The 18,981-nt window shown below is 43.7% G+C and overlaps 1 protein-coding gene across 1 annotated transcript in view; it reads left to right on the forward strand.

The window, feature by feature from the left end:
- Positions 1-18,981, forward strand: part of PCDH15 (protocadherin related 15) — a 506,585-nt gene that overhangs the window by 101,146 nt on the left and 386,458 nt on the right. The window contains exon 2 of the mRNA XM_042021638.1: positions 8,907-9,145. The gene's annotated coding sequence lies outside the window, so the exon portion shown is untranslated. The remainder of the gene's footprint in view (positions 1-8,906; positions 9,146-18,981) is intronic.

The following is an 18,981-nucleotide window of genomic DNA, read 5'->3' on the forward strand; positions in this document are numbered from 1 at the left end:
TATAGTAGAGTAGAACCAAGAGGAATAAATCTGTGCAGACGATGCTTCACAATTAAAATCTTACATGAGACTGGAGTCTGATTCAGATCTCTGTTAAAGATGTCTGGGTAACCTTGAGCAAATTAAACCTCTAGCCTAGAAGTTAGACGTGGAGCTATGAGAGGCAGGAATCCTGCAAGGGAAGATCCTACATCTGCATCCAAGCTGTCTCTGTTTCACACGGGCTCAGTGTTTGTTCATTCCCATGTGCCCGTGTATTGACTGACCTTTGGTGCTGCCTTGGATGAAGATGCTCTGGCCCAGGGGCTGCTGATGGGATCAGGAAATTGTCTTGATTAACAAAAAGGGTGAGGGGATGTGTCAGTCTTAAAGGAGTGTAGCAGGTGCTTGGGTGAAGACTAGAGTAGGGCTGGGGGCAGAGATCACAGAGGAGGGTCTGGGCACTGCTGGGTCCAGAGGGTGTCTCAGTGGGTCCTGGGGCATTCACCAGTGCAGTTACAAACCAGTTCTCCAGTTCCCTCCAGTGATGGGGCTGGCTAAGGACAACCACAAGGCTGAGTGTGAGCTTTGCTTTTCTATTCCCAGTGTTCCTACCCCCACATCCCCAGAAATGCCCCAGCTGCCTCACAGCCAGTTCGAGCTCAAGATGAAGGGTTCTTCTCTGCTATTTTTCTGCTTTTCTATCATTTTTAGGGTTCTTCCCTTGGAAAGCAGCATGACAATGTGAGTTTAGATCAAGCATGTATTAAAAATGCCTCAGCAAACTCTCTCAGCCTCCACACGCTGCAGCAGCTGGAAAGCCAGAGGTACATCCAGGAGGTCCGGCTTCCACATAAATGTTGAGAGTCCTTTTAGGCCCATGGAAGCTCATGATGTCTTGGAGCAATGTTCCTCTGCCTAATTACAGGCCATGCAGCAAAGTTCATGGCCTTTTATTTGTCTGGAACTGCTGTGGATGCTCTGATCCCGAGGCTGGGCTGTCACTCTTTGCTCTGGGTGTGCCAAACCTCTCTCATCCTCCGTGAGTCATCTCCCTTTCCTAACTGGAAGGTCTCAGCTTTCTTTCCTGACTTTGAACCCTTTCTAAGTCCCTGATACACTTGTTGAGGTGAGGGAATCAGAATTATCTGCAACAAGTTTGCACTGTGGATTTTACAAAGAAACACTTGATTTCTTTATTTTTTTTCCCTGCTTTCTATTCTTTTATTTTTCTTTTTCAGTGACTGTCAAGGAGTCTGAACCAATTTCCTCACAGCATTAATAGCTGCAGCCCCACATTGTTGCTCCTGCATGTCAGCATCCAGCAGGTATCCATCATTTTGTGTGGAAAGCCAGGATGTTCCCCCCGGGTCCGTGACTCCACATCTCTTCCTGTTGCCTGCCATCCATCACAGTGATAGCTCAGACACTGAGACAGGGAAGGTCCATCTGCAGATCTTTGCAGGTGGCCCTCAGCGTTACCGTCTGGACTTCTTTGTCTCATCCACGGAATGTCACCTTCCCAGTCCTTCTTTTCCCAGACTAATTTTGGCTCTTTGGGCAGGACAGCTCCTGGCTTAGCTCCCCAGGTGAGCCTGCCCCAAGCACTCACCTCTCCATCCTACCTTCAGTCCCTATCTCCATAACCAGTTATTTATCCATGCGAACACCCCAACTTTCCTCCAATATTTTTTATAAATGGAGGCATTGCTGACTTTTGTGGAGGATCTTGGATGGGGAGCTGACGATGAAAACACATTTCTCCTATTACTGATGCAAGATAAATTTTGATTTAGTGATTATGTCTTCCTTTAAATTATCCTGTATGCCAGGGATATAATAGCTTCTGGTTTATGGTATTTTAAACTCTAATATGGCTTTGATTCCATCATGTTTTTGAAGTTTTATGATTACAATAAAAAAGGTCTTGTAAAATTATTTATAACTGTAATACACATTTCCTTTTGCAGAGGGGCTCTTGACATCCTCCTCTGTAGGGTTCAGTATTCTCACACAAACCAGATTTGATTGTGTTTCTTATCCAAGCCGTCACATTAGATACACACTGCACATACCTCTTCTTTCATGATATTTAGGGTTTTTTAGACCTAAACTGACATTTAGATAGAAAGAATAAATTTACTTGGCTATTTCTCGATATTCTATGAGAGGCTACATCAGGAATCACATTTAGAGCACTGACATTTCCAGCAGCAATACCTGTATTGTAAACCCACTGGATATGATGACAAAATCAAATTTTGGTTAGGAAAACATGTATGAAAATTATTTACAATAAAAGCAGGGAGAGGGAGAGGCATTATCAAAGCACTGCCAACGCCACCCCCTCAGCAGCTGGGTGAAATCTGGCATTTCCCTGCTGAATTGACTGTGTCAGAGTTAATGCTGGAGAAGTGCCAGAACATTATTTGAAATCTCTCTTTGAATATGGGATGTGGAGGCACCAGGCAGAGGATTCCCTGCAGACAAGGAGCAGAAAATCTGCCTGTGCAGCAGACAGAGAAATCGGCACTCTTTTTCACTGGGATATTTTTAGATTCTCTCAACCTGGTGAATAGACCCAATATAGAAGACATTAATTGCTGGTACAGTCAGAAGTATTGAGAAAGTCTAGGTTTGCACCCATGATGATTGGAGATTTCAATAATCTTAATTTTGATCATCCCTTCCAGTAAAATTCAAGTTAAATATCGCATTAGAGATAAACTCTCTGTGTCTCTGCACCCAGCTGACTTTATAAAGTGTTTATGAGCTGGCTAAACACCCCAGCCATAGGAGGAGACTAATGAATCTTTAATGCTTTGTTTACTTCAGAGCACTGACAGCTAAACTTAAACCCTTCAAACTTAGCTGAGAAGGAGGCGGATGGGGGGGTGTGTCTGCAGGAAATTCCAATATTTAATTTGATTCATTGCAACTTGGATGAAAAGTTCCAATAAGAAAAGATATCATGGACAGTTTTATGTGAGCTTGCAAGAGGTTAAGTATTTTCAGGTTTGTTTTTGTTTTGAAGTGTTATTCATTTATTTATTTATTTACTAAATCCTGGTTCCAGGTTAAACTCTTTTTCTGGATAAAAAACAGAAGTAGAAAACATGCTAACAATGTTAAAATTTCAAATAGAATGCAGTAAAAATTGTGGAGTCCAACTTGGAGATTTCCATAAAAAACTGTATGTGCCATAACTTCAGTGTTTTGTGTTCTGGGTGGAACACACAGCACATTTAACAGAGGAAATGCTGAATATACTTGTGGTGCATTTCATGCTGCTCTTGAAAACTTAATTTTTCCTTGTCTTGCTGCTTTTCAGGTGTTCAGTCACAGAGCAAACCAAGCGTATCTATATTTATGTACACAGGCCATCCCATGGCTCTGTGTATTCTCTTTGGAAACGCTGTCATTTACTGCTGTTTGTGAAGCAGAAAATTGCCAGGGTGTCTGAGGTGCAGCTCTTAATTCTGCTGAGGGGCATGAGGAGAAGGGAGCTGGTCGTGCCATTTCAGGGTATGTGGCTGCGCAGCTCTGGATTTGTCTGTAAAATGGGTTATGACTCAGCCTGCCTCATCTGTATCTCAAAGTTTTTAAATCATTCCAATATTCTTCAAGGAAAAGTCTGAAATTTCTAAGCATAAATCAGACGATGTGCAGTGGATTGAAATTAAAATACCAGAGTATATTCTGGTGTAGAAGGTTTTGGAAACCAGGTGCACCTCAAAATCCTTTGCCACTGCCTTAACTTCATAGGCTGACTGGAATTGGTTAATTTCTAAATTGCACAGTACCAGTCGAGAGCAAAACCCTTGCCATGAAACATTTAAATACCATGACAACCTTGATTATGGAATTGCATTTCCTTCTCTTCCCTGGGAGGGTGGGCAGGCCCTGGCACAGGGTGCCCAGAGCAGCTGGGGCTGCCCCTGGATCCCTGGCAGTGCCCAAGGCCAGGCTGGACATTGGGGCTTGGAGCAGCCTGGGACAGTGGAAGGTGTCCCTGCCTATGGCAGGGATGGCACTAGGTGGGCTTTGAGGTCCTGTCCAACCCGAACCTATCTGGGATTCTGTGAAGGACAAGTCTGTGACAGCTCCCTTTAAGAAGACCCAGGGCACTCACATATATTTTGAAAAGCTTAAAGTATAGGCCCGGCTTCCAAATTTTTGCTGGGGCCAGAATTGAAGCATTCCCTCACATACAGAGTTTCATAATGTATGATGTGCTCTGAGGAATTCCAGAAGTTTCCTGATGAAATTTTTGCCAGTGGGATTTCTTTTAAGAAATGTGAAAGTTAGGAAGACAATTCCTATGTGTGTGAACAGGATTCTGCTTCCAGGGGGTAGATCGCAACTTTAGTTAAAAAACTCAGGCCTAGTTTGGAGTGAAAATGGGGGAAATTCTGTAATGGATCTGTCTCGTTTCAGCTGCTGCAGCCTCCAGCTCAACATCATCTGCATTTTGACAATTATTGACCAGATTATTTAAAAACACACTAATCCAAGCTAACTATGTTAGCTGTGTCAACTCAACTGAAAATATAACTACTGTTATATTTAGTTGTGAAAATAAAGTATTGCTGTAGTTGCACTGACTGGTGCTGTAAGTCAAGCATTAATCAAACAGATAAATTCATTTTTCTGGGTTTGGGGGGGAGTTAAATGTCTGTGATGCAGGATTAAGGAAGCAGGGATGATGGTAGGGAGAACCTGGAATGTGGAGTTGTTATAAATAGAATCAATCAGTTAAGTAAGAAATCAAGTATGCAGATTTGGTCACCTCTGAGGACAAATGGATCATTTGGCATTTTTCTGCTAATGAAGATCTTTACATTAAGAGGAAGAAAGCCTTGGCTTGAAGCAGATGTATCAGTGATAAGATGCCATCAGCACTCTGGGAGGGAGATTTCTTGCCAGAACACAGGCTTGGAGAGGAGAACAAAGCGGAGATGGAGGAACTGAGTCAGAAAACTGCTCCTGGAGAGTGTTTCTTCCCATGTAGCTGCCACTCTTTATTTGGATTTGCATCCCATCACCAGGATCTGCTTCTCGTCGTGTTCACATCTCATTTCTGAGCAGGACAACAATGGTTTGTTCTGATCTCAGGAAATCTCTTCACAAGGTTCTGTTTCTGTGATCTGAAAACATCTCTGGGTTCCCCCTAAATGCGGTTCATTCATTGGCATGGGGAAACTTTCATTCCTTCTTACAGTTGATAAGGGCTGAGAAAATAAATCCATTAAAGGCTACTGACTGGTGCACTTCTGTTACAACTGAATCCAGGAATGTCACCAGGCTTAATGAGATGATTTGTCTCTACCAGTGAAGGGTTGTTTTTTGTAATTTATATCCATTAACCTTTTACTTCAAAATTACTCGAATTATTGTATGTCTTCTCATAGGAAACACCCTCATTAATACAGTCAGCTTTGTATAGGAAAAATAACTTCTGATATTTGGACTGATTTATTTTGTATACTTTTAGCCAGTTGCTATGATCCCCTGCTCTTTGCACCTCAGCAACTCCCATCCTTAAATCTGAGAGTTTTAATGTGGTTGCAGTCAATTTTAAATGTATGCAGGGCTTTTGTACTGTGAGCACAGTTAAGAATTGCTCTGATTAATATGTTTATAAATGTTAATGAACAGGCATGTAGTGAAACATTCTATGCTGTATTTACTGGGGTCCAAAGCACATGTATTTCCCATTTGGGAACCCCAGTCTGCAAAGCTTTAAGTGCAAAGGATTTTAAGTTAAGGTTGGGCATAATTGAATTTTTTCCCCTTGAGTGCTGCGAAGTGATTTTGTTAATTTTTTATTCTCCCTTTTAAGATGAATGACCCTACCTCTGAGTTTTGTCTGATACTTTACATGATTTCAGCAATCCTTCTTAATTAACTGGAGCCCTTTATGTCCTGGACATGTATTTGATGGAAATAGGAGAGGATGGGACACCCTGTACTTTGATTCTTAGTCATAGAGCAATTTGATGGTTTAATTAAGGTCACACCTCTGGATTTAGTTGAGCACCTGAGACTTTCGAACCTTTGCACTTTGTAGGCTGCTTAACCTTTTATCTCCTGCCCAAATTTCTTGCTCTGGGGTGAGTATTCGAGGACTTTCTTGACCACTTCCTTGCTGAACCCAAAATCTTGAAGGAAAGCCTTGAAGGGGAGGGAAAGATGGATCAAACAGGGAAGAAGAGAAATTTTTGGAAAAAATGCCTTAATATTAGAGCCTCTCTTTCTTCCCACACACATTAGGTACACACTCACTTCTCTGGAAAACGGGAAAAAGTATGTTCACACGTGGATTTTAATAGAGAAAATGTCTGGAAATATAATTAAATTTCTCTATCTTTTTCATATGTTATTTGAATTCCAGGAGATTTTCAGGTGCTTCAGTACTGGGTAGGTCTCTGCTTCTCCTAATTCCACCCCTTTCATTTATTTTTCTCCTTACATGCAATTTAATAAGGCAACTTGGTTGTCCTGCAATGTGAGATTCACGGTTGGCTTGATCTTGTTTTTCATTTTTCTAATGGATTTTCCTCCCTAATGCTGCTTTTCTCCCCCAGTCCTTGACATATTCTGAGGAGCTCTTGCTCACCTCTGAATTCTTTATTAATGTGAGCACACTGGAGCAGGGGAAGATTGCCAGCGACGACGGGAGGAACGCTGGGCTAAATGTCACTTGTCTGAGAGCAGCTTCTGTACAATTGGTGCTGCTTTCTCTCTGTCACCAGGGGAGGAGAGTGGGGAATACTCGTGGTAGAAAGTGAGTCTTGGAGAGCCAGCCTTTGTTTTGGGGAGGAATCTTTCTCTTTGAGCTGCACAGCCTTTGACACCGGGATAATCCGTGTCTGTGTGTGTACATGTGCATTCTGTACAAAGGCTGTAATCAAAGAATTCTTTTTGAAAGTCAGGAATCCAAGCATTCAGAACTTCTGGCTGTACCATTTGCTTTATTCTTCCCCGTTTGGTGTTGAGCCTAAGGCAGGAGCCTTGTGGAGCAAAGGAGGGATTGCAGATGGTTTCATGATAAATCTCTGCATCAGAGGTGGATTAATCCTGCCTCAGTAGCTCCAACACCGGTGTTTCCGACACTTTCACTTCTCGTGTGTCCTTTTGGTGGGTAACTTTGGTTCAGAAGCTTTAGAAAAGTTCTGGTTTGCACTGCTGAAAACCAGAAGGAGCATTTTGTACTTTGGAGCAGGATTAGCTTTCTCCTGAAGTGTTGCTGAATTTCATGAGTATGAGAATGTGAAGCATGTGATCCATGGCTGAGGGATGTTGTGTGTCAGTCAGTGGCTCCGAGTTCCTGCACATCCAAGGGGATTATTACTCCTCAACACCAGCTCCTTACACAACCATCTCTACTCATCCCTACGACAAAGAATTAAAGAACTCATTTCTGAATAACTGCAGAACGTTCATAGGAGTTTTGGAGTATTTCTGGCTCCAGTTTGGTAGATGGAGATTTGTTTCAGCCATGATTCCCTGCGGGTTAAAGGAACTCCACTGTTCTGCTCTGCTTCCTTGCCAGCCAAACTCATCCTATAGGTGGGGGTTCCCAAGGCTTTCAGCCATGGCATTGCACAGATTTTTTTCTCACCATTTGGACCAAAGCTTTATCTTATTTATCTATGTAAAGTGTTTCTAATTGATTTTTTTTTTAATTAAGAAAAAGTTATTTGAAGGTGAGACCTGTTGGTTCAGATCATCCTCTGCTTCCACCCTCGTTGGTGCAGCAGCTCCATCTCTGCTGCTCAGCTCAAGGCTCCTGTGCCTGCTGCAGCTCCCCAGGCTGCTGCTGTGGCTCTGTGCAAAATCTGCCCATTAATTGGATATTAAACGTTCATTCCAGTGGGTTTCACTTAGTTTTTCCTGGAACCTATTACTGTTGCAAGCTTTTCTGATGTTTTAAAGAAACTTAAAACTCCCAATTTTCATATCTTACTGGCGTTTTCATTTGAAAAATAAGCCTTGCACTTGATATGTTCTTTAGTATTTTTGCAATCTCTTCACGAAATGGTCTTTAGTTAAAAGTGCCCCCTTGTTCTGATGGGAATAGACAAGAAACATTCCAGTTGTGTTTTCTGCATTCTGGTGAATGCTCTTGAACCTCTGTTTAAGATCACTTGGGGTTTGCTGAAGGCACATAAGGTTTTAAGCTGTAATTAATGAAGAGTAGTAGGAGTTATGGGGCTTTTTTTCCCATCTGAGGAACAGTGCACTGAGCAGGACTCCTTTTCTAGGAAATATTCCAGGAGGGGCTTGGAACAAGAGGATCTTTATGGTCCCTTCCAACCCAAACCATTCTGGGGATGGTTTGGGGGGTTGGCTCAACCCAAACCATTCTGGGGATGGTTTAGGGGGTTGGCTCAATCCAAACCATTCTGGGGATGGTTTGGGGGGTTGGTTCCAACCCAAACCATTCTGGGGATGGTTGAGGGGGTTGGTTCCAACCCAAACCATTCTGGGGATGGTTTGGGGGGTTGATTCCAATCCAAACCATTCTGGGGATGGTTGAGGGGGTTGGCTCCAACCCAAACCATTCTGGGGATGGTTTGGGGGGTTGGTTCCAATCCAAACCATTCTGGGGATGGTTGAGGGGGTTGGCTCCAACCCAAACCATTCTGGGGATGGTTTGGGGGGTTGGTTCCAACCCAAACCATTTTGGGATTTTTGTAGCTGTTTACTGCCAGTCTAAAATACCTAGAAAGAGGCTGGGGGAGAATAAGGGCCAAGTCCATCCTTTGATCTTAAGAGCTATGACCGTTTTGGAAGGCACTTCCCTTGAGATGATTCACAGCAGAGCAGCTGCCCTGTCCCAGCCCTCCGAACTGTGTCACGTTCCAAGTCTGGCTGTGCCTTCTGAGTTGTCTCCTCTCTTACCCTGGCTTTCTCTCCCACAGAGCATGGGCTTGTCCCTGCCAGCAGCACCACGAGGAGCCTGCTGAGCGAGTGCAGGGGGAGGACAAGTGAGCTGCTCCGGGGATGCTGCCCAGGGTGCTTCTGCATGGCAGTGGAATAAGGTCCAGCTGACAAGCAAGGCTGGGGGAGCTGTGGAAGAAAAGTCCCCAGAGGAGAACAAGGGATACAGTGCAGTCAACTGGAGGTTTTACTGGAAGCCACGCACACCCAGGATTGAAAGGTGAGGGGCTTTTTTCAATTTCATTTTTGGGTTAGCTGTTAAATGCGGGGAATACACTTTTTTAATGCTAAAGAAAACAGTCCCAAAATCCCAGGATCCCTGAGGCTGGAAAAGCCCTCCCAGACCATGGAGTGCAACCTTTGCCCACTCCCCACCTTGTCCCCCAGCCCAGAGCACTGAGTGCCACATCCAGGCCTTCCTTGGACACCTCCAGGCATGGGCACTCCACCAATGCCCCCCTTCCAATTCCTGACTACCCTTTCCACGAAAAAATTCCCCCTGGTGTCCAACCTTGTGATTTGTCCCTAATATGTGTCTTTATTAAAGTTACCTGAGGAATTGCATGTGTTAATTTGCTTGAGTTTAGTAAGTTTACCTAATGTTTAATTTTAGGTTGGTTCTGGTGATCAAATGTCCTGGGAATAAAAATTTCCCAGGAGCTGACTCTTACCTGACAGTTTAGAGGGGTAGAGATGGAATTAAATGCTTCAATACTGGAGGCAGACTAGAGTGACAGACAGGAGCAGGACAAGATCCTTGTAGGAGGCTGAAATCAGGTAAATACAGAATGGAAATGGAGAGTAAGAATGAGGCTCTCAAAAGTAGCTTGAAGATGAGATCAGTTATCACATTACTCGATGCTTTTAAGTCCCAATTCTATAGAATTCAAGAAATTCTTGAAATCTGTGGGGCTGGATAAAACATTCTTAACCAGGGTTTGCAGGGGATATCCAAACACATGAGAGTAATGTTCCCTTCCAGCCTTTTGTTATCTGTTTGCAGCTGATGGAAAGCATCCTTTTCAGGGTTGCAATTGTGGCGGATAAAATTATAGCTGGCAATTAGTGGCAATTAGAAAGAGAGTGTGAATTGTCTTCCGTGCATCAGAAACAGAGCTGCTGTTGTTGGGTTTTAAACGGGAAGTGTCTGACATGGGAGGCACAGGTTGGGTAATTTGCCAGGTGTGACATTTAAGTATTTGCTGATCACTCAGCTGCCTGAAAGGGTTCCTGCCCTGTGGGAATGGGGGTTATTAAATGTTGCAATAGATTTGCAGTTTGTGTTCTTGATCGCCTCAGTAGTACAACCTGACCTTTATTTGTGGCATCACCTAAAACTTGATGTCATTAATTCCAGTGCATAAGATTACTGTACTCACATCTGTTACCTTTGCCAGCCAGCCTGGTTAATTAACTTCTGTGCTGGTGATTCTCAGTGACATCTCCAAATACATGCAAAAGGCAACATTAAAATAGATTATTTTTGGGAGGTTTTTTTGTTTGGTTGGTTGTTTTTTGATATTACATGTTATCTTTTAGCACATTCTCTCCTAGCTGATACTCCCTCTGCCAGGGTGGGTCCCAGGGGCCTGGTGAGGTTGAGTTAATAGAGAATGAAATTGCTGTGAGGTTTTTAGGGTTGTACCTGTGTTTTCAGTTACAAGGGCTAGTCAGACAATGTGTCAGGAGTAAACTCTCGATTGTGGCAGGAGCGGAGCAGCAAAACCTTCCCAGCATCATCAGCTAACAAAGACTGGCACATAAAATGCCACAGGTTGATCCTGTTGCCTGATAGGTTCGTGTGCTAGGCTAGGTGTTATCCAGGCAGTAAATTCCTTTGTTTTTGTGGAGACAACAGATTTGTAATCAGCCTAGACAGGAAGTTACAGCCTACTTTTTACACTGCTGTGTAAGAGCATGTCCCAAAATCAGACTCATTTACAAAGTCAAATGATGACACAGAAAAATAGAAAATTCAAACTGAACAGGCTGATAACTATTTATAATTTACATTTAATTTAATTTTGTCAGGCCTAGCTAGGATTAAACTACATCTAGGCTGTGTTTATGCAAAAATGGCAAACATCAAGGAATTCTGACAAGTTACTGGTGTTTTTCTATTTAGCATTGCAGTTCTCTTATAAATTTAAATTGAAAGCAAAATGCTCAGAAACAGGAAAGTTTTAAAATATTTATTCGCTTATATTATGAACCGTCCCAACCAATTCAAGAAATTGTTACCTCAGGTGATCCAGAAGGGTCCTTCACACGAGCCTGTTGTCAGTACTGCTCTTATTTATTGCAACCACTACAAGTAAAAATGATACTTCAGAAACTCAGAATTGCAGCAAACTCTTGGAATAATTCTTTTCCCAAGTGTTTTCCAGCGTAGCCTTGTATAATTTATACCACACACACACACACACATGAAAAATAGGTGAAAACCAATTTTGTTATAACCAGTTTCCTATCATGTAAATAAAATGGTTTTCTCGTGCTGCGCTCAACCAAACTCTTCCAAATGTTGGCTGGATTGTGGTGTTCCATCAGCATTAGCTGTGGTTTGCACTCCAGTCCTAGCGTGGGGTTGGAGTAGGAGCTGTAGGGAACAAAAAACTCGTGTCATTATTTTTCATCCTTTCACAAATGCTCTTTTTCTCTCGGGTTTACTCAAGCAAATGTGGTAAATGATTTCCAAAACTCACAGTCATGTTTTCTTCCATCCTCAAAGGAAAAGCCTCCACTTGTTCTTGAGGGCAGACGTAGCAACAAAGTTATTCTTTCTATTTATTTAGTGTAGAATGATCTCATGGCTGCTCAGCTTCTACCTTCAACTAGATTCAGCTTCTAATTAAAAAAGAAAAGAAAAAACCCCAGCCTTTGTGTGTGGAAGTGCCTTTTTGCTTTTCATCCCTAATGGAATTCACAGAGTGTTGAAAGAGAAAACCCTGTTACGAGTATTGGCCCTTTTGCAGGCTTGAGGGATGAAGTCTCATCCTGAACTGGTTATCAAAGCAGTGTTGGAGAGAGCTCCTCAGGTGCTGGCTGGTAACCTATTAGTCCAGCATTTACTAGCATGTAGATTACACACCTCTTCCTTAGCTCTTTTGCCTTCCCCAAAGCTGGCAGTCACTTTAGATTTACGTAGAGATTTCCTGGAAACTTTTTATTTCTTAGCAGTGGCACCTATGCTGATGTCTGGGAGCTTGATTGGAATCAATAAATGTAACGAGTAGTAAGATTAATTCTCCCAGTGCTCCAAAATCTTTTGGCAGTTGCATTAAACTTTCAAACCCTGTATAAATTTCTCGAGCAAATTTATTTAGTGAACTCCAGTTATGGCTGTCTTGGACAATACAAGAATGTACTAAAAACGTGGTTCAGAAAAGGGAAGGGGTAGGGAGGGAGCAGATGCTCAGTGCTGCCCAAAGTCAGGGGAGCAGCAAATGCTGGCACTTGTAAATCATATGTCGGGGGCTTTATTTAGAAAGAGAACACTCAGTGAACTCTCTGCAGCACATGGGAATATATTTTTTTGTCATTTTTCTTTTCATAGAACCACGGAATGGATTGGAAGGGGCCAATGATTGAAGGACATCTCATTCCTGCCATGGGCAGGGACACCTTCCACCGTCCTAGGTTGCTCCAAGCCTGGCCTTGGACTCTTCCAAGGATCCAGGGGCAGCCCCAGCTGCTCTGGGCATCCTGTGCCAGGGCCTGCCCACCCTCCCAGGGAACAATTCCTTCCCAGTATGCCATCTATCCCTGCCCTCTGGCACTGGGAAGCCATTCCCTGTGTCCTGTCCCTCCACCCCTTGTCCAAGGTCAGGCAGAATAATCTGGTTTAACTTTCCCTTTAGGAAAGCTGCTGTGTCACACAGAACGAGTCAGGTATAACCAGATAAAGTGGTGTTACAAAACCTGAGAGGGATTTCATCCCTCAGACACTTCCAGGATTGTTTTCTCTGTGAGACAGCTGAAAATGATCAACTGTTATCCAGTCTGGAATGATCTGGTTTTGACTGACTCACAATAACTCAGTCCTTCCATTTTTAGTTCAAGTCCACAGGTGGTTCTCAGGTTGTTCAGGAAATGAGGTCCTCCTGAGCTGAAAAAATCCATGTGTGAATGAATTGGTTTGAAAATGTGCGCCTTTGAGTATGTGAAAGAATCAGTAGCAGGAGGGAATGTTCAAACTCCTGCTTTTATTTAAGCAGCTGTGGTGTTTAAATAGTGGACTTCACATGTCAGACTGCACGAAAAGTGATTAGAGGCCGATAGCTCTGGAAGTCTCACAGTTTCCTGTATGGTATCTAAATTGTCAAGAGCAGTTGTTGCTGTTACCTTGCAATAATACTCTTGCTTTAGAAAGGAAGGTTTAAGTTTTTGGTTTTTTTTGAAACGTAAGAGTAGCAATATTTAGCACAAAAACATCTATTCTGGAAAGATACTGGCTGTGTATTCACTGAAGGTTTTGGTGCTCTTTGTGACCGGCTTGCATGAATAAATTTCCTTTGAATGACAGTGTTCATTGTGCAGAACATAAAAGCTATTGTAGTGTGCTGTAATCAGAAAGACAACATATAACAATATCAATACATTTAATAATAATAATATTAACACATTTATTAATTAATTTAATAAAATAATCCTGATGCTTGTGATTTATTTGTATGATAAGGAGAGGGAAACCTGATGGCCTTTGATTTATTTGGGTATTTTGCCAGAAAAATGTAAACTGGATATGCTTATCTTATGACCATGGACAAGTCTCTCTAAGTGGCCCAAACCAGCTTAGAGATAAAGTTTCTTTTAGGTGCCCTATAGCCCTTGAAGGGCTGTAGGTTGTCTTTCATGGCATTTTTTTCTAATTCAGTCTGTTGGTGTTCCCTATTAATAAATAATTTTTCCAAAAAGCAGTCCCTCAGCACCAACCTGCCCTTGGCCTGCACAGGGTCAATTCTGCATTTCTGGGATTCTGGACCTGTCAGCTTCCAGCTGCATGCAGAGTCTCTCAGATGTAATCGAAAGATTCTGTGATACCACTGGCAAACTTCTTGAGAAAACAACAACCACCTCTGATAGAAGTTAAAAGGAGGATTTTTGTACAAAAACTTCACCCTGGGAGGCTGTCAGACTCGAGGGCACTAATTTTGTTGCTACTGCAGAGCACAGTGATACAGCCTGTCCAGCTCTTCTAATGACACACATCTGGTGTATTTGTACCCACTCGAGCCACTACCTTCAGGTGAATCCTCTTGGTTAAAGTGGCTTTTTGGGCAGCAAACAATGGATGGGGATTTTGGAGAAGGATTCTGTACCGAGAGTTTTTGGCCTCAGCTCCTCACCAGTGTGTTTTAAAGAAGTTGGTGGGAACTTCAGCAAAGAAATGCTTCCACGGACAAATAATGGATTAGAAAGTAGGAAATGGGGGTTAAAAGCCTGGGATCAGTCCTCATGAGGGAAGGGGCTCACCACTGGAGTGAGAAGCACATCAGGATCTCTGTTGTTCAGTATATCCTGAAAAACAGGCTTACTGTGGACACATGAGGATATTTAGTGATGGCAGTAAGTTGCTTTGGGGGTTCTGAAGGCAAGAGCTGACAAGGAAGGTCTGCAGAGAACCCTGTGAGAGGGACTGCTGTTAAAATGCCAAGTGAAATTCAGTGTAATTGGCAAAAGATACACAAGAGAGAAGTCATTTTAACTCCTTTAATCTCTGATCTGGTTGCTGCCATTTGGGAGCAGGAGTTTGAACTTGCAGTAGGTGGTTCTGTGAAAATGTCCAGTCAAGACTAACCAATACATTAAAAATGTGCTGTGTGGAGAGTAAAGAATCAGTTGCTCACTGCTGCTTTAAAGACCTCAGCTGAAGCTTGCAGGAGCCAGGGCTCAATGCAAACAGGAGAGGGGAGTTTTCACCCCATTGGGACAATTCCAGGGGATGTTGGAAGTTCATACACGCTAAAGGGAAGAGCAGAAAGAGCAGATGTGGTTTTAGAGGAGAAACCCACTGCAAGTTACCGAGCGCCTGAACTGAACATGGCTTAATGAACACCTGGCCTAGAAATGGTGGACAGGGAGAAAGGTGCAAAGATGTGGGGGGTTCTTCTTTCCTTGTTCCACTGCCTTGGCTTCTGCTTTTGACATGATTGGAGGTGAAGAACTGGGTTGCCTGGTTCTGGGAGGGCTGAGGTCGTTTTGCTTGTTCAGCTGGAGCAGAGGAGCCTCAGTGCAGAGCTGATCATGGTCCGAGGGGCAGCTCCCATCTCGGCTCCCTGGACAGGGACAGCACCCAGGGAGCGGCTGGAGCTGGGCCAGGGCAGGCTCAGGCTGGAGATGAGGGAAAGGTGCTTCCCCCAGAGGGGCTGGGCACTGCCCAGGCTCCCCAGGGAATGGTCCCGGCCCCGAGGCTGCCAGAGCTCCAGGAGCGTTTGGACAGCGCTGCCAGGGATGCCCAGGCTGGGGTTGTTGGGGTGTCTGTGCAGGGACAAGAGCTGCACTGGATGATCCTTGTGGGTCCCTCCCAGCTCAGGATATTCCATGAACCCTCCAGCCTGCTCTGGAATGGCCTTTCTAACTCCTGGCACTGTGCTGAGTGTTTCAGAGGATCTGCCTGAACAGGAGTAGGCCCAAAATCCCCTAATGCCCATTCCCCATCTCAGAAGCAAATGTGTTTTTACTGCTTTTAGCAGGTTCGCTGTCAGAAATGAGAGCACGTTTGGGATGGACAAGCCCCTGCAATTTCTCTGTGGGAGTGCAAGCTTAAATAGGATGAGGTAACCTGAGGATTGAGCTCTGTTGATGAAGATTTCAGATTATTATTTCTGCCTGTTTGGCTGCAGTTCATGAGAAGGGGTTTGACCGATGTGGAATTTGCCTTCAGGAATGTTCACTCCAGCCATGTGTCTGGGCAGGAGTGCTCCCACCTTCCAGGCATTTATCCCAAATGTCGGGCTGGGGTTGGCAGTTTGACACACACCGGAATGGCACCTGGAGCTTACACAGGCAGATGGATTCTCCTGGACAACTGGGAAGTCACTCATTTAGAAAATGTCATTCATTTAATTTAAGTTTTAGATTCAGGATAACGCTCCATTGTTTGACATTGCAAAGAAAACCCAGCACTGCTTATACCTTAAAGGTTAAACCTCTGTACTAGTAGATGAATTAATCTTTCCGATAGATTTATATGATCTTTCAGACATGACATGAAAGCCTTGTGCATTGGTTTGTTTTCTGGGGGCTTCTCTGTTGCTTGTGGGTCTAATATCTGTCCTTGAGAAAATGTGAAATTTAAACTTGTCATTTTATGTAGAAGAAACAAGAGAATTTTCTTACTTGTTTTATTTAGTACAGTTCTTTCTCTCCAGGGCTGACTGGTAGAAAGCCTGCTGGTCAAGGTCTTAGGGCAATCCTGATTGAGGTCTCTATCCCAGGACATATTCTCGGACCAGGTTTGCTTTTTCACACTCAGATCACACCTCTGTTACCAACTCTGTTTACCTTAGAAAATAAACTAAAAAAAAAATTCCCAGAATGGTTTGAATTGGAAGGGACCTTAAACATCATCTAGTCCCAGCCCCCACATATTCAATATATTTAATTTTCTAAATAAGACTGGGCTGTATTTGTGTACCTCAGACCTCTCCTGGTGTATCAGATGGTTTAAATTCCAGCTTAAAGGAAGTCCCTTAAACAGGAAGATTTTTTTCTCTGTCTATTTCAATGCAAGCAGAATGTCAACAGAAGAAATAGCTCTTCTGACTCGGTACACTAACAGTGTAAATCCTGTTGTGTCCTTGGGGCTCTGCTGGCATCTTGCCAAGGAGAGTGGAGACGTTTCCTGCCGGAGAAGACTTTAATGAGGGGTGTATCAAATGTCTCACACATGCAGGCTCTGAATGTTCAGGTCAGCCAGCGTGGAGCTGGAATACGAAAAATGGGCTTTTATTGAGAAGTACTTGTACTGGCAGACATTGTCTTACTGCTTTCCAGAGAACAATTATCTATTAAACAAAATTCTGGATAAGAACAGCCGTGTACAGGGTTCTGTGTCGGTGCAGCGATAATCTCTTGGAAGTGGCTGTTTGTTTGAAAAGCCTTTAAAGCTTTTCCAAGATGCCGTGTCTGACTGGAAAAGGATTGTGCATCTAATGGCTCTTCATTTATCCATGGAAGGTTGGTGTTCCCAGGTCTTAGACAAACCCCTGACTTTGAGAGCATCTTTGGCCCTTCCCTTTGGGGAGAAAAGAGAGGGCAAAAGGACAGAGGGTGCGTCACGTGGGCTTTGTTTTCTGCTGAGCAGCTTGGGCTCAGACAGCCTGAATCCCAAGCTCTCTGCCGACCTGTGTGCCACCACCCCACCCCAAACCCTGCAGAGGGGGCACCCTCAAGCACTCACGCTTCAAGGATCTTGAGTCGCTTCTGGGGTTTTTTGATTTCTGTCTGGAATTTCCTGTTGCTCAGAATCATAGAACCATTGAGGTTGGAAAAGACCTCCAAGATCATCAAGTCCAACCTTGGACCGAACACCACCTTACTTGTAAAGGTTTAGGACTTCACCAGGCCCAGAACACAGAGGCCAGAGACCCTAATTAGGATGATAAATGTGCTGGATTGCCTGCAGATTATGAGACAGCTCCAGTCTTCCTGAGGGCCTTGAAGTTGGGAGCGGTCTGGGAGTCATAGAAGTGCGCCTGCCTCTAGGACGGCGCACTTCTGAAAATACAGAATCCCAGAATGGTTTGGGTTGGGAGGGACCTTAAAGCCCATCCCATCCTACCCCCTGGGCAGGGACACCTCCCACTGTCCCAGGCTGCTCCAAGCCCCAGTGTCCAACCTGGCCTTGGGCACTGCCAGGGATCCAGGGGCAGCCACAGAAGCACTGGGCACCCTGTGCCAGGGCTTGCCCACCCTCACAGGGAACAATTCCTTCCTAATACCCAATCTAAACCTTCTCTCTTTGGTTTTGAAGCCATTCTGCCTCATCCTGTTGCTACAGAAAGCAGGCGGAAAAGCCTGTGTGTTTTAAGCATCCAAAGATTAAATGATTGGCTGCTTCCCTGCAGGCCAATGTTATATCCCTTGGTGTCCATGGATAACTTCTTCCCTAGTTGCAGACACGTTGGATGCAGGTGTGGAAGTCTGACAAGTGAGACCAAGTTATCAACCCAGCTTCTCAGCAGATGCACACAAAATATTCTTAAATTATCCTCATGGAGATGATCAGAGCTGCAGTGTTGATGTTGCTACTTCTCAGCCCATGTTTCCTAACCTTAGCATGTGCTTGAACTAAGCATAGTCAAAATCCACTCGGTCCCCAGCTCACCCACAAATCTAACTGCCAAAGTTTGATTTTTCTGCATTTGTAACCTTCAAATCCTTGGCTGTTTTCATGTCCTGCCCTTAGGTTTGGGTGGGTTTTTTTTCTTTGCTTCATTTACTATTATTATTATTATTATTGTTATTGTTATTATTATCCTAATTGATTTCTTGAGCAACTTTAAATAGAAAAGCAAATAAGGCATTTTTTCTTTCCATTTAGTAAATGTTACCTGCATGAGCAAGGTTGCAGTGCTCTCCTGGCTGCGATAGTCCAAGTTTCCAAATTGGAAATTTATATCCAACCATTTTTGAGGATGGATGCCTGGGTATACGTGCTTAGAAAATGAGTTTACAGGAACAGGTAAAACAGCTTCTCAGAGCTGTTTTGGGGATTACCACGGAATTTGTTTTTACACTGGAATTGTTGCTTTATTACCACAGATACAGTGGTATCTGTGTAGTGGTTTTGGGCATTAAATTGTAAAGGCAGAAAGATTCAGGCAAAGAAAGCACTTTCTGATGCAATGTTTGTGTTGTAGCTCAGAGCTCAAAGAGGTTTTGCAGTAATTTACTGTCTCTTTCCCTATTTCTCTTTCTGTCTAGAACCTGTGGCCCAGAGAGGTACAGGGACTGTCCCAAATACACAGAGCTTTGGGGAGAGAGTTCCTGTCACGGGAATCTTCAGTGCTTTGCTCTCCCAGGCTCTGCTCCATGAGGAAACAGGCCCAG

The sequence above is a fragment of the Corvus kubaryi genome, unplaced genomic scaffold, assembly GCF_017639235.1.
Source record: "Corvus kubaryi isolate FWS band 111438036 unplaced genomic scaffold, C.kubaryi_AGA036_p1.0 126, whole genome shotgun sequence".
In the NCBI taxonomy this organism is placed as follows: Eukaryota; Metazoa; Chordata; class Aves; order Passeriformes; family Corvidae; genus Corvus; species Corvus kubaryi.